This window comes from Condylostylus longicornis, unplaced genomic scaffold (genome assembly GCF_029603195.1).
Source record: "Condylostylus longicornis isolate FDR11 unplaced genomic scaffold, ASM2960319v2 ptg000018l, whole genome shotgun sequence".
Classification (NCBI taxonomy): domain Eukaryota; kingdom Metazoa; phylum Arthropoda; class Insecta; order Diptera; family Dolichopodidae; genus Condylostylus; species Condylostylus longicornis.
Window position 1 is genome coordinate 11,782,569 of NW_026577987.1, and position 16,254 is coordinate 11,798,822.

The 16,254-nt window shown below is 22.1% G+C and overlaps 1 protein-coding gene across 1 annotated transcript in view; it reads right to left on the reverse strand.

Annotated features, from left to right (window-relative positions):
* Positions 1 to 16,254, reverse strand: part of LOC129606406 (G-box-binding factor-like) — a 116,196-nt gene that overhangs the window by 39,214 nt on the left and 60,728 nt on the right. The window lies entirely within an intron of this gene.

The following is a 16,254-nucleotide window of genomic DNA, read 5'->3' on the forward strand; positions in this document are numbered from 1 at the left end:
TTAATTTTTTATGAATTTGTCATTTAGATTAATTTTTTACCACGTAATGCACACAGAAAATTAGACTGCAGATGTTCTTCAAAAAATTAATTTAGTATTATTACATATAAACTATATAATACACTTAAAATTAATATTTTGTTTAAAATTTTCCATTTTAATGCAAAATTATGTATGTACAGATTGTATTTAAAAAAAAAAAAAAACAAACAGAGAATGATTTCATCAAAACAAATCTCACGAATTTCGCGAAAACAAATTATTTAAAATGAAAATTTCATTTTCCTCTCCACTCCACAATTTATCCCACTATTTTTGCACATTTATATGTGCATAATATATGCGCGTTGCATATATCCATACAAACATACTTTCTAAATATAAAATTTCTTTTGAATTTTCTTCATTCTATATTTTTTTTAAAAAAAAAAAAAAAGTATTATTTAATTTTATTTCATTGAGAAATTCATAAATTCTTAGAAAGAGCAATTATTTAATATTTTTTTTTTTCTTTATACAAAAAATAAAATTTTTGCCATTATATTTTTATTCGCATATACATACATACATACAACAATATCTCATGTAAATTGCTCATCTTAAATAAATTATGTATAATAAATTTTAATCAATTAACTGTGACTCTCTTCTCTTCTTATATTAAAGGTTCATTATTAAAAATTAAGATCATATTATTTGTTATTGTTATGATGACTAATATAATTTATAAATTTTTAAATATTTATAAATTTTTAAATGGTTTCTTAATTTTCTTTTTAGTTTGTGTATATGTTTGTATATGTATGCATGTTTTTTTAATCATTCAAGGTTAAAAAAAAAAATATGTTGAAAAGTAATTTTTCTTTTTTTCAAATTTTTAAAATGAAAATAATTCAACATTTATAATTTATTTAAAGGGTATTATAAAATTGTTAATCAGTTTTAAAGATTTGATTGAAAAATATTGTTTTAAAGAGATGTAGGAATGTTCGAATTAGAAACGATTTTAAAATATGAGTTTTTAATTCATCAATTTTTCTCCGAAAAGAAAACGTTTTGAGCGACAGCCGTGAATGAATAATGTTAACAGTACGAGTATAAAGAATAAAGGAACAAGAGAAAACAAAAGAGAAACACATCTTTTAGTCTTTAAATTTCGTATATTTATATTTGAGATGACTAAAATTCTTGATATTTAAATTAGATTGACACGAGACTGCAGTAAAAATTCCAAGTTTTATTACCGGTAATCTTGAAGTTAAACAAGTTGAATATTAATCACTCTCTTTGTTTTCGTTCTCTTATTTGGTTTTTGTCTTAAATATGTGAAATAGAAAAAATTCCTTTAATTTTTAAAACACACCCATTCATTAAAATTTTCTTTTTTAATTTTTCTATTTCCTTTTTTTTCTATACAAAATTGTTGTATAAAAATTAAATGTAATTTATGAAACATTTACTTTTATTATTCATTTTTCGTTGTGACATAAAACTGTAAAAAATTTTCATTTCATTTTCTTTTGATTTTCTTTTTTATTTCTAATTTTTTTTTCCACGAAAAGTGAGTAGCAATTTTTTTTCCTTTATTTTTACATAAAAGCGTTTTTATACGGAAAAACTTTTTAATTTGAAATGTGAAAAAAATTAGAAAAAAAAAATTTTAAAAGGAAATTTATAAAATCCTTAAAGTCTGCCAACTAAAAAAGAACTTTTTAAATTGTTGTTGTTAAAAAGAAAGTTGATTTCGGTATCAACAGTGGTAGAGAAAAAAAAATTAATGAAAAATAAAAATATAAAAATATTTTTAATAGTTTAATAGTTGTGTAACAAATGGCATTTGAGATAATAAAGAAATTGCCTCTATTTTATACTTTCCAATTTATTTTTGTGTAATATACAGAAAATCCGTAGTCAAAATCGGACATCAGAGTATATTGGTAAAATTATCGTTCAATTAAATAATTGCTGCAGTTCTCTAATAAATGTTATTAATATTTTAAAAAACAACTTAAAAATTATTACAAAGATTTACAAAGCACTGCAAAACAAAAAAAATTTTCAGGGTTAATTAAATTGTAACAGTTATAGTGGCGTGGCATTTATATTAGTAATTTTTTTTTTAAGAGACTTATTTTTAAAGGGAATTTTTCGAAAACATTAATGAAGTATAAAAAATTTTAAATTCTTTTAGTATACAAATCCGTTTATAATGTAAATAAAGTTTCCTAACCAAAATTAGGAAATACTTGATACTACCGATAAAGTTTACTTCTTTCAATTTAAATGTATACCCTCTTTACCAACTTTTTCTTAAAAATTCTAATAATAAAGAGGAAAAAAAATTTTGTGCAATAGAAATTATTATGATAATTTTTTACTACAATACAAATTATCATGAAATCATGTAATGTGCAATAGCTGTAAGTAAATATTGCATTAAAATCTGTTAAAAATAATATTAAATTTATAATATAACATTTAAGTATGTATATTAATTATTTGCTTTTCTTTCTCTCTCTCTGCCTCCCTCGACTTAACGAAATCTAAAAGAATTCTACTTGAAAAACACTGATTTCCTTTATTTGCACATGCATTCATTTAATTAAATGACGAATGTCTATCTATATAATATATGTATATATGTACGTCCATATTATGTATGTATAACTTATATTATAATCTTGTTCTATAGTATATAACATTAAGATGCCCATTATCGTTTGATTTTATTACTTTAGAATTTTAATTTTAGTTATATGTACATACATATACATATATTTTTTTATTTTTCAGTTTCTACTTTTATTTTTGGATAAGGTCCAAAAAAAAAAAAAAGAAACATTGGAATGCCAAGAAAATAAAACTTAATTTGGAACGAAAAATGTTGAGATGAGAAATAAAATGAAAAGAAATTGGAATCGAACCGACAACGAATAGCAACATTAAAATAACAGCAATGGGGAGGAAAATAAAATTAAAAATAAAAATTTTATTTATAAACACATGTATGTATGTACAAACATATGTGGATATTATTCTGTATAATTAATGTGAATTGTATATAAACAAACATTTATAATAAATGTATGTACGTTTGTTCATGGTACACAAATAGCATAAAGAATGGATGAAAAAGAAAATATTAGGAAAATTTAGGAAAATAAATTTTAATTTTAATTTTTTTTTCGTTAATTTTCTAAAAAAAATTGTGTATGTATATATGTACATATGTATGTATGTATATTAATATATTTTTATATTTTTTTTTCTTTTATTTCTTTCTTGTTTGCTTGTTTTTAAAATGACAGAAAAAATTGGGTCAAATTCTCTCTTAACAACTCATCAAAAATATTTCTTAGAAATATTTTTTTTTTTTATTTTATTTTCTATATTTTATTTAATAATAATAATTTTTTGTTTGTTTAATAATATAGATTAAATTATTGTGTAGGTTAATTTTATAACTTAGCATTAGTAATATAGAAAATATACATTTTATTTAAGTGTGTTATACATTTATACAGAGTATGAAAAGCAATATACAACATAATATGTTTGAATAAATAAATAATTATGGTGTTTGCAAAATTTTAAATATATGTATAACAATAATATTATGTAAAATTTATTTTTGTTTTTATAAATTTGCGTCAACAACTCTTTGAAATTTAATTATCGTTTTTTTTTTTAAAAAATACGGTAAAGAATATTATTCGAAGTTAGTAAATATTAACCCTTTGGGAATTTAAAAATTGTATACGGTATTATAAAAAGTGTACATAATATTACAATGTTTATTTACAATAAGAATTCATGTTTACATACATATAAGCAATTTTATAAATGATTTCTTTTTTTAATTATGAACTTACTTGCTTTTATCTTAATGTTTAAGAACAGTGTATAATATTTACAGTTATTTTGAAATTTCTGTGCTTTAAAAAAAGGCTCTAATTTTGTTGAAAACTGTTCGAATAACATATATTATTTGAATTTTAATATTACACAGAAATCTGTTAGAATATCGAAATAAAATATTTGGGAGAAATTTAAAAGACTCTCACATATATCCGTTATTAAAGAGATAGGTTAGGTTAGGTTTTCGCGACTCCCCGAAGGGTGCACATAGGCCAACTAAGCCCGTTATACTACGGCCGGATCTCTCCCCTTCCGCTCGTAATTTGAACCAGCCCGAGCCCCTCAAAAATCGGTTCAAATTCCTAACGCTTACATTCGATAAATCCGTAGCGTGCCCGAAGAAGTAAAATCCAAGGATGCCTGGAGTTCGCCAGTGCCGGACATGAGCATAGAAGGTGGGTTATTGAAAAGATAAGAAGAGATTTGAGATTTTATTGAAGAGATAAAAAAGTAAAGTTGTCAAAGTCAGATTTGTAGAATTTAAAAAAAAAAATGCAAATATAAGACAGAGAGAGAGAGAGAGTGAAATCTACATATATCCTATAATATTTATTTTCAAAAGTTAGTCAGTTTCTTAAATTATTTTATGTTATACCATTTAAAATCAAAAAATAAAATTTTATGCCTATTGTTTGGAACGATTAATTTTTTAATGTGCAACATTTTTAAATTTCATTTTACACACATTTTTTACTTTTATAATTGACAACAATACATACATATGTATTTATACAAATAAACATATATATGTATATACACATATGTATATGCATCTATATAACCTTGTTAATATAAAAAAAAATTGGTGTTAAGTGGGTTAAATTTTTTTTTGTACAATACAATAAATTAAGTGTATTCTAATGAACTTATTTTTTAACAGCAAAAACACACACAAAAAAAAGCAATTAGAAAACATTTATTCTATATAAAAAAAAAATAACATTTATAACAAAAAACAGCAGCACCCCAATGATTTTATATCGCAATTCGCAATTCATTTATATGTACGTATATATATCTATACATACATATATACAAATGAATATAAATAAAATTAGAATTGGAATCTCTTTACCCTTCCTTCATTAACATTTGGTGTGTTTTTTTTTGTTTCTTATTGTATTGTTGATGAGCACGCAAAAAAGAAAAACAGAATTTGAAATATAGGAAGAAAACATTTTATTTTATATTCATTTGATTTTTTATTTACTTATGTATATACATATATACATACATACATTACACGTTTGCATGGTATCTGCTTAAATTATTTATTTATAATTTTGAACATTTTAAAATTAAAGACAAAAAAATTGCGAATATTCGAGAAATTTTCAATGAATCATTTCTGATTTTTCGTTTTAAAAATTATTTGAATAACACACGTGTATAAGCACACATACCTACATATAAAATATACATGCTGAATGTATGTATCCATATTTATTTTTGGTCTAAATTAATGTTCCATTTGGCATATTTTTTATTATACTAAATAATTTTAATGCATATTATTCTTAATTAATTCATAAAATTAATAATACGTATGTGAATACGGTAGACCTACCTAGTAAACTCTACTTATGACGTACTGGTTCATGATCATTTACAATAATAACTGGTTCATGGAGATTTATAAAAATCATGCACCAACCCTATGCTCTTCCTAGGAGCGAAATTTGTATGTTAAAAAAAAATATGAAATATTAAGGCATTTTCATAAACTCAGTCAGTCATACCGCTAGATTTATGTTAACAAACAGATGTTGCAGTGCATTCTGAAACTGTATGTATAAGCACTGTGGTAGAAATTGCTATAAGTACAAATCGCAAATCATACAAATAATTTTGCTTTTGTAGAATTATCAAACATATGGATATTGCATGTCCATAAATTTATGTTTTTACAGTATTACTTTTTTGCCGTTATTGTTTTGCAATATTGCATTTATGAAAATCTCTATTATGTTAAAAAAAATATTGAATTTCGAATTGATACTGTAAGTTCAATTAAATTTTTTTTTTCGTAATGGATTATTAAAAGTAATTCCCAAAAAAATTAATATTTAAGGTTTTATTTAAAATTTAATTGAAAATATTCGAATTCGACCTATTAATAATATAATGTACATACATATATAAATATGCATTAATTAAATTCATACATTTGTATGAGTATAGATATACGTAATAATTTAATTAAATTTAAATATTCATAAGCAAGTACATAAGTAAGTACTTATAAGTTTCTTACATGTTTTGAAGAAAAATACACTGAAAAACTTCAATTAGTACACATATGTAGTAAAATTACTGCATATTTCCAATAAAAAGAAAAGTTATAAAAGTTAAAACGGGTACAGAATAAAAATATATTCTCGAAGGTTACCCATTTTTCAAAATATGTGGCATAATTTTAATCGAAACAAAAAATATATAACAGTGTATGTATGTATGTGTTATGTAGTTTAAATGACTACTCACCATTGAACCTGACAAAAAATTCATTCTTTCCGACAGCTATACTTGTGTGTATGTTATACATAAATGCCTTCACTTAAATAAGTAGGTAATATGATATATCCATACAATATACATATATATATATATATATATGTGCTTATATATATTTGTTAACTTTTAGTTACAAAGTTTTATATTGTTAAAATTTTTACATTAATAAAATGTTTATTTAATTAAAAATATAATTCATAATTTTAATTACAATTAAAATGTACAAATTTTGCAAGCGCTTTCTTAATTCATAATATTTTGCTCCTACAGAATTTTACTTTTATACACAATATGTATTTTTAAATGCCGCCATATTGAATATTGCATATTATGCATATAAATTAGCTTAAGCACGCATTTCGTCAAAAATTTAATATTTAACAACTAAACTACTTTATTTAAATTTCGAATTTTGCAAATTAATCAAAATTTAATTAGAATTAATTAAAATTTTATTTTAAATTTTCACTTTAAATTTAAATCGTATTAACCAAACTGTGAAAAATAAATATTTTAACAATGTATCACTCGGCGTACCTTTGTTTGTGCGTGTTTGCTACATACTATGTATTTACATGTTTGTGCTGTATGTAAAATAATTAATATTTTAACACTTTATTTTATTCTTCACACTTTATTTATAAATTTTTCAATTATTTAAAAATTATTTTTTATAAAAAAAATTTTAATTTTCACTTAAAAAACGAAAAATTAAATAGCCATTATGCTTATTGAGAGAAAAAAAGAAAACCATATCCAATTATCACAAAATATAAACTAATAAATAATGAAGAGAAATAAAACGAAAAAAAAAAATATGTAAAACAAGAAAAACAAAATGTCCGATTACGTCGCAATGTATTAACACAACAATGTCATAATAAACTAATTCCCAGAGTAAATTTCGTTATTGTTACTATTTCTTTTTATTTTTATTATTATTAATACTTTATTTTTCCTTTTTTATTATAATAATTTAATAAATAAAAAATAATATAAAAAAATTCTTATCGCATCGTTCAACTTTAACTAAAATATTAATGTAAGCATGTATTAAATGTACGAACAATATAGAGAGACATGCTTACATATATAAATATAATTTTTTTTTATATCACGTATATAAAACTACTATACACATATAAACACAATTATATATTTAATAAAAATATATAATGAGGAAAACTAATAAAAAAAAAAAAATTTATAATATAAATAAAAAAAAAACTGCGACTGACTGAGAATGTCATAATCAGTGCGATATTCTATCGCATATAGTAGATTTACTATAAAAGGTTATAAGTATACATTTAAGTTGTACATACATATGTACCTATATATTAATATTTACTATAAAATTATAATAATAACATAAAAATGTTATGAAGATTCTTTTTTTATGTCAAAACAAAAATTTATGTATACAAACACACAAAATATATGAATTAACATAAATACAGACTTCTCTCTCTCTCTCTCTCTGTTATATTTTTACTTTACTCGATTATACGTACATGTAGTTATTCAACTGTATTCAATTTTATAATAAATACACTTAAGTATGTATAACAGATATGGAAACTTGAAATTGAAATATTGTATTTGTTTTTTGTTTTTCTTTTAACATTTTTTTTTTATTATTTTCCCCACATTTTTTATATATTTTGAATTTTTTTTTTTTCTCTCGTTTTTTTTTGTTTTTCTCTTTTATTACTTTGAAACGTAATTGGATTCAATTTCCTTTGAAAAACAATGTTATACATAATATGAGTATACATATATATAAATGCGTATATAATATTAAATTAAATATGTATGTATGTAATATAGACAATAATGTATGTACATATACACATAATATAGAAGAAAAAATAGAAAAAAAATATATTATAAAAAAAACTATTTAACTCGAATTGGAGACCAAAGAGACATTGTTATAATAGTAGATGGCAAGACAACAAAATAATAATAAATAATATTGTATGGCAATATACTTATTTAGATATTTGTTTTTAGTATATGAATGAATATGTACGTATTTTATATGAGCATTATATTGTACTAACTTATTTAATATATGTATATGTAATTTTATAAAATTATAGAGATGTGTAGATGATTTTAAAGTTTAATATTATGAAAGTGTTTAAAGCCAAAAATGACAATAATGTGAATAACAAACGTGAATGTCAAATTATTATTGTTATTATTATAATTTGTTTTTTTTTTTGCTTCGTCTGTTAGTTTTTCGCCTTTTTCTCAACTGGAATTTTTAAATTTAATATAGAAATCATGAAATGTGGTGACTAGTGAAAATATCTAGATAATGTATGCACATATGTATGTGTATATGTGAAAATTAAATTGAAAATTTGATTGAAAAAATATTTAATAACACTGAGCTGTTATGAATGGAAAAAAATACATACACGTTAATACAATATAAAAAAAATTAGTTTATTTTAATTTAAATTTAGTTAAAGAAGCAGGAGAGATTTGTTATAATTTTTAAATATAATTAAACCTATTTATTTTAACATTTAGGGCAGCAAAGATTATGAAGAAAATAATTTCTCGAATGCCTAAATAAATATCATCAAATTAAAATATTTAAAAAATTTATTAAATTTCGAAACGGTCCTAATTAAAATTAATTAAATATAATGGTCCTTAAATGTATCAAATGTTTTCGACAATCAGTTTTAATTGAGTAAGTACGAGTATTCAGTAAATAATCAATAAGTAATAAAATAATTAAAACTATCATCAAATTGATGATAGTTTTCTTAAAACTAATCCTAATTTTATAACGAAAACTTAATTCAGAAAAATAATATATTTTCAATAAAAATTTGACATCAAATATGTGTGTATGTATATATACGATCCATTGATTTATGCTCGAAGGGCGACTATGGAATTAATTTTAAAAAAATCATGAATTTTTTAATAATTTTTCAAAATTAAAATTAATTAAATTATAAGAAACAAAAAAATTGACTAATAATCACGCATTTAAAATACAAAAATTCCCAATAATTTATTTTAAATATCTAAAATTAAAATTTGAAAGGTATTAGAGAGAGCCCAAAAGCAACAAAAAAATTATGTATTAAAAATTAGCCGGAAGAAAATTTAGCACTTTAAGGAAACAGAATTAGGTAGGTCTGTAATAGGTTGGGTATAAGAAAAAAAATTTGTTAACAACTAATAAAATTAAAATTAATTTTTTTTTTCTTCCAGTAGAAAAAATTTTTGTATTAAATTATGTTTTTTTTTTTGTTTTCCAAATTTCAAGGCTATTGTTACGTTTTCGAATTTTTTTTTCTAATCAAATTTTTCATGAATATTGTTTTTTTTTTTTTGCTTCATTCTTTTCCTTAATTTATTTCTAAACTAATTTATTCTCTTCGTTATTATTTTTTTTTATTTAAAATAATTTTATAATTTCCGGAATAAAAAATGTTATTTATTATCAAGTAGAAGGTATGAAAAATACAAAAAAACAAAATTATTTTTTATTTTCTTGCAAAAAATATCTAAAGTAGCTGCTATTTACGAGGGAAAAATGTGATTAACTTATAACAACTCTTGAATCTGAAACAGTTAAAAGGAAAGGCAATAATTTGGTATTTTTATGTAAAATATTTGGAAAAAATTAAAATTGAAAACAATTTAATTAGCTAGTTTATTTTTATAACAAATAAATTAAAAATAAGTCCCAAAAAATGTTTTACTAAAATCTGTTCCAATAATTATAGACATATTAATATAAATAGAGTTATGAGTGTCAATAATTTTATAGTTTCTCTTATTTAATATAGAATAAGTTTTTTATATAAACACATAATCTTTTTCAATATTTTAATGAATTAAGAATTAGAAATATTTAAAAAAGTAAATTGTAGCTTGGCCATTATGTCAAAGTTTGACAAAAAATCTGTTCTCTTTTTTTTTATAAATTAAATATTAAAATTAAAATAAATTGTTAAATATTTACTCATCTTATAAGTATGTACCAATCTACATATGTACATATATAAGTATATAAGTCTCAAATCTCAAATAAGAATATGTTGTTTGGACTGTTGTGTTGTACCAAATGAACGAATTATGATGGAAGAGAGAGTGATTGGAGAAAATAAAGAGAAAGAATTAAAGGTCAACTATTGGAAAAATGTTAATTTTTCACACTATGATATATGATTGCAAGCTATATGTGGTAGACTTTTACTTTCGTCGATTAATATTTAAATAATAAATTGTTAATATTTCAAATTTTATTAAGGGGCTTAACAAATTTCAAAAATTGTTTCATTTCTGAAAAAAATTTCTTAATATTCGTTGACAAACGGAAGATAGCAAAATATTTATGTAATTCGAAATTCAGAAAATAACAATAAAAATTATACCTAAGAGTATATACATACAAGCTTACAAAAAATATATAAGATAACAAAGTTTATCAAAACCTTATTTTTAATTTTGAATTTTTCCTAGTGATTTATAAAATATACCTAAAATCTAATTTAATTCTTTTTCTAAATTCTAAAACAAATAAAATTTCTTAAAAAAAAAAATATTTTTTCGTTTTCTTTCATCCCAATAAATTTAAATAAAAAAATAAATAAAAACAACAACAATAACAAATAATAACAATTATAATAATACAAACAAGAATAAAAATAAACAAAAAAAAAGAAATAAGCAAAATAACAGCGCGGTCATAAATTTAATATCGGTGTTACTAACCTATAATAGCTTATGTCAGAGAGATAGATTGTCTTATTTTGTTCTTTTTTTTGCCTATCTGGGCATTTTCTAAAATAATATTCATATACAAACTTTATTTATATACATACATATTATTATGTACATATATATAGCCCATTATGTATAGAAATGTACAAAAATACTTTATCGCTAAATAAAAAAAAACATGTTAACTTTTATATTTTTTATAAAATATATACTTAAAATATACAACTGCGTATTTCTATATATGAACACACAAACAAACACACATATTCTCTCCTACTTATATTCCACAATAATAATAATGAAAAAAAAAATTCTGTTTGAAGGCAAAAACAAAAAAAAAAAAAAGAGAAGAGAAAATGAAAAAAAAAAAATATTTTTAGAATGGCAAAACAAAGCAAAAAAGAAAACTATAAAAAGAAAAATGAGGCAATAATAAAAACGTAAGAGAATAATTTTTTTTTTTTGTTTTTTAAGATTTTTTGACCGAATTGAGATAATTGGTTTTTATTTTCATTCTTTTTTTTATTTTTTAGTTATGTTGATTTTCAAGTTTCATGTTATTTATTCACAGCAGTGTCGTCTATTCAAATAATCTTAATTAATGTTTTTCAACTATAATGAATGTTATGTTATGATTATGACAGTAAAATTGAGACACATTATGTAGTGTTGCGCGTTGAAATTTCATTAATATTAAATTTTAAAATATTATCGCAGTAATGAGAGAATTAAAGTGACTTTTTAGAAGCAACATGATTTGAAATATATTGCTGTTTAACTTGTAGAAAAAAATAATTTTGTTATTTGCCATGTGTTTTATTTAAAATTAAATTAAAAAATAAAATTTATGTATGTAAGTATTTAATTTAGAAAAATAATTAAATTAAATTAAGTTACAATAAATATTTTTAAATATACAAGAGCATTTTTTAATTATTATAAAATTCTCGAAGAGTTTAGTTGATTTATATTTGACAACTTAATAAAACCAATAAAAATATTACAGAAATATTGTATAGCAATTTGAGTTTCACAAAATTAAATTAGAATCAAGTTTGCTGAATTTTATAAGATAGGCTACAAAAAAAAAATAATTGAAATTTAGACAATATTTTTTTTTTATTATTTTAACTAGACAAAATTTAATTAACAAAAAGCAATCTACAATAAATTCACCAAAAAGACAACTTCCAAATTGTAAATTAATTCTACACAAAATGCTATAAAATCTTCGATATCAAGTACAACTAAAATAAAATATTATTATAAATGTATTCTGGATTATTCTACTGTTATTTAAAATTAATTATTAAGAATTGTAAGTGTAATTAAAATATCAAAAAATATTTAAAATTTAGACGGCAATTTTAAGTCCACATACATAAACATATTTTATAATTTCATAAAGATTCAAGTCTTGAACTTCTAATACTCTTTGGAGTTTAATTATTGTGCCAGTATTTCCACTGTTATGTTGCTTATATATTTTTTTTTTATATTCTATTTTTATAATTTTAATAATCTTTAATTTTTACTAATATCTTTGAAGTTGAGCGCGGCACGTGTTAAATTATAAAATATAGTAAAAATTTTTCTTTTAGAAATTAGTGAGATTATTTTTTAGAAGCAAATCTTATTTTTTTAAATGGAAATCTAAGTTAAATTTAAAATTAAGCGGAAAAAAAAGGTTCCTTTCATATTTCTAATTTTAATTATTTGGAAAAATTTACTCAAATGAAATTGTTCTTTATTAATTTAAAGGGTATAAAAGTACTGAAGGTTTAACCAAGTAAAAAAACTTTGACCTTGTAAAAAATTTTGTGTTCATTTTGGAAGTTTTTTTTTCTTTTCCGTGATTTCCAAAAATAATTTCATTTATTAAATTCAATTAAAATATTTTTGATACACGACGCATATACGAGTAGTGTATAAAATGTACATACACATATTTTATTTGAATAGTGTCGTTTATTTGTGAATTTTACTGGCATATGTTCATAAGATAAATGTTAAATTAATTAAAGTTGAGTACATAATACAGAAGAAGATCAATGACATTAAGTATTCGGTTTTTTTTTTAATTTTTATAATAAGAAAATTTAGTTTTTTAAAACGATATAATTGTGTATAAGAATTTATACTTGCTTTATGCAAATATATAAGTTTAAGAATAAAAACACTTTGAGTAAAATCTTGCAGTTCATATTGAATAATCTGCGAATATGTTCAAATTTAATGGAGTTAATCCCAGAGAAGTTTTGTGTCTATTAATGTAATAGAATTTAGAATATGTCAATTTTTAAATACGTGCCGTCGTTCTTATCCTGCGAATATTATATAAATTTAAAAAATTTTTTTAAATTTAGCACTTGACATAAAAAAACTTCAAATTTTTGAAACTTCAAATTAAATTTAGCATTTAACATGAAAAAAATTCACCAATTTTATTCATGTTTTTTCAGTAACCTGGATTTAAATCTTATGAAAAACATGCCTTGATAGGAAAGAATTAAAGGCGGCCATGAAAATGCAATTTGCATGTCTACTTGATTTATTCGGCAAAATTTTAAATTTTTCAACAATAATCAAAACTTTAATTGCTTAATTTCGCAAGTAATATGCCGCAATAATTTCAATTTTAATTTTGGACAAGCTAGCAAATACCGGAGACAGGGTTGGGTAAAGTATGTTGTATAAAATTTGTACAATGTAAGAAATTATTGTAAGCGTATAAGTAGTTGTATAATGTAAGAAATTATGGTTATCTCAGAAAAAAAGTGCATACTTTTAGGGATAGTTTGCAAACAACCTTAGAGACAAATATCTGCGCCTTATTGCCAAAATTGCTCAGCAAACTATTTTTCCATACTTGATCCTCAATTGTTTGATTGGAAAAACTTATGACATCAAGAGTTCGATGAATTTTGCCTATGCTTATGTAAATACATATATGTATGTACATACAGACTACAAAGCTAATTTAAAAGTAATACAAATATTTTCAAGCAAATGAAAAAAAAAAATCACTAAGTGTTTTTAAATTAAACAATTTAAGAAAAAAAAAAACACTTAATTTTTTTTTTATACAAAAAAACTTTCAATTGATGCCCAACTTTTTTTCCTCTTTTATTTCCAATTTCAAAAGAGTGGGCCTTGAAATATAATTTATTTTATAAAAAAAATTACCGACTAACGAATTGAATCAGAAAAGAAAACTCAAAATAAAATTGAAAGCTTTTGAGACCTGCCATTCGTCATAAACAATTCAATTTTTTTTCTATTGCATGCACTTTTTCGAATGCATTCGAAATTTATTTCTGATTTTTCTTCTTCTTTTTTTTAAATAAAAAATCATAATAATAAAATTAAACAAGTCTGAAAGTAACCGCACTAGAAAATTCTTAAAAATAAAAAAAGAAAAATTTAAATTGCATGTACGTTGAACACAGACACACGTACACAAATTGTTCAATAGAAATAAATAAAAAAGAAAATTGCACAATTCTCAATTGCTAAATTGTGCAGTTTTATTGTTGAAGCAAAAATCTTGTTATGTAATTTTGTGTTTTTCTTATTTCATTTTCATTACTTGTTTAAATTTTTTTCAAAATGTCTGTAACAGGGGCGGATATGCATGTAAGAACTATAAGAACAACCACATTGCAGTTTTTAATTCATTTTGATAAATTTTAGCGCTAAAATCGTTAAATAGGTTAGATTATGTTAACGCAGCACATATGCCAGTAAGGCCCGTTGTGATATCCCGAGCTTTTCAGAAACAGGCTAAGGCCCCTAGTATTTACATTCGCCACATCCGAATTCCGTAAAAAGAAAAACGACTCCTCCGCCTTCTTTTTGCCAAAGCCGGACATGACCAGAAGAATTTGAAAAATTTTAAGATTAACTCTGTCCAACTCTGAATATATTTAAACATACGTATGTACATAAATATACATATTTGATGTTGTAGCAGTAGGCTGTCATTGAATAGAGTGCAAAATATTTGTTGCTTGATTTTAAAATTGAACTCAGGACAAATTTTATAGTTCTCTTTGGTTTTTTTCTGTACTAGCTCTCTACTATGGTTTTTATGATTCACTTAAAAAAAAAATCACGTTGTTTTTGCAACATAAAATATTTTTTGCTAAATTATTAATTTTTTATATAAACACAAATGTTTATGTGCCTGTATGTATATTTGTCTATATAAAATATGGTTGTACATCGATCATTCATTCATAAAATAATAAATAACTTTCAGTTGCCAAAATTGTAATTTTATTAATTTTTTAGAATTTGAGTATATTTTGGGGAAAGATGAATTTTTTTTAAATTTAAATTTTTTATTGAAAAATTTTAATAATTTTCTTAAGTTAAATTAAATTTTAAGAATAACTAATTTATGGAAGTCACCTACCTAGCTAACTCTCTATAACTATAGAAACTAGGGAATGATAGATATCATGCACTAGCCCTACGCTCCTCCTAGGAGTGAAGAAGGAAAAAAAAAATTCATGGAATAATAGCCATATTTACATTTTATTTGTTTACATAAAATATTCAATTGATTTCGAATTTTTTGACCATAAAATTAAAGACGCTAGAAACATTATAAAATTTATGATTGTCATGATTTGACATTGTTTATGATATGACCTACATATTCAAATTTATTTGAAAACGTAACATCAAATGGTCAGAATTTCATTGATATAATGGAGGAACGTCAATTATGCTGCTTTGTTTGCTTTATCAGCATTTCAATTTCAGACAAATTACTCCTGTAAGTTAATTATACTGACAATTTTAATATGCATTTAGAATTCTGACTCAAAAATTATGTAACACTTTATTTGCTAAGAAAATTACGTACTTTCCAAATATCTTAAGGAGCTAGGAAATATAAATCATTGGTAAAATGCACATTAAGTGAGATAAACAGAGAGAAATGCAATGCAATAAAATATATTCAACAAGAAGAAATGCAATTAATAAATATGAACAAGAAAAATTCAGGACTCTAGTTTGGCATAACGTAAAGTAAAACTAAAATCCAAAATT